Genomic DNA, 1,051 nt, shown 5'->3' with positions numbered 1-1,051 from the left:
GAGTTGGAGGTTGCTGTGAGCTGTAATGCCAGGGCACTCTACCCAGGGGGACAGCTTGAGGCTCTGTCTCAAAAAAAAAAAAAAAAAAAAAAAAATGTGTAATGACCAAATCAGGGTACTTAGGATATCCATCACCTCAAGTATTTTTCATTTCTATATGTTAGACTTCTCCTATTTCTTTGTGTGGCAAATACAATGCATCATTTCAGATACTGAGTTCACACATCACCTAATCAAATGTGTTCCCAAACCTTCCTGACCATTATCAATGATTCTATCCTCTAAGTCCTTATAGCAATTCGGATTTATTTCTTTTATAGAGAAGATACCACTTATCACACCATTATATATTTGTCTGACTAGAGTACCCCAATTTATGTTTGTATCCCCAAAACATAGTTTAAGGCCCCATACATTATTAACTTTTGGTACTAGATTGAGTTAGATACAGAATTATGTGCAAAAATCCCACAGTTCAAGAGACTCTCTATACAATATTCCATCTTTGATTACTCCTTCTCCTACAGCATCCTGCTTCTTAGCAGAAGTCAACAAAGACATCAATGGAGGGGCCATATGCAGTCTTTTTATTCTGTACTAAAGCCTAAGAATTACTGTTTAAATTAATCCTTTCTCCCTTACGACTGGGATAGATATATGAGGTCTAAATATTTTCTTTTTTTTCATAGTCTTGCTCTGTCACCTAGCTAGAGCACAGCAGGGTCACTGTAGCTCACAATACCTCAAACTCCTGGGTTTTAAGTGATCCTCCTGTCTTAGCCTCCTGTGTAGCTGGGCTATAAGAGCATGCCACCCCGCCTGGCTAATTTTTTTCTATTTTAAGTAGAGAGAAAGTCTCACTCTTGCTTAGGCTGGTCTTGAATTCCTGACCTCAAGTGATCTTCCCAGAGTGCTAGGATTACAGGCGTGAGCAACTGTACCCAAACAAAATATTTTCTTTAGAATTCGAATTACAGGCTTGGCGCCTGTGGCTCAAGCGGCTAAGGCGCCAGCCACATACACCTAAGGTGGCGGGTTCAAATCCCCAGCC

At 40.1% G+C, this 1,051-nt stretch overlaps 1 protein-coding gene across 1 annotated transcript in view; it reads right to left on the bottom strand.

Moving 5' to 3' along the window:
* QTRT2 (queuine tRNA-ribosyltransferase accessory subunit 2) overlaps nucleotides 1–1,051 on the bottom strand; it is a 28,419-nt gene that overhangs the window by 15,719 nt on the left and 11,649 nt on the right. The gene's annotated exons all lie outside the window — the stretch shown is intronic.

The sequence above is a fragment of the Otolemur garnettii genome, unplaced genomic scaffold, assembly GCF_000181295.1.
Source record: "Otolemur garnettii isolate 467f Iridium unplaced genomic scaffold, OtoGar3 scaffold00122, whole genome shotgun sequence".
Taxonomy (NCBI): Eukaryota; Metazoa; Chordata; class Mammalia; order Primates; family Galagidae; genus Otolemur; species Otolemur garnettii.
The sequence above is the reverse complement of the archived record's forward strand: the minus strand, read 5'-3'. Positions and strand labels throughout refer to the sequence as shown.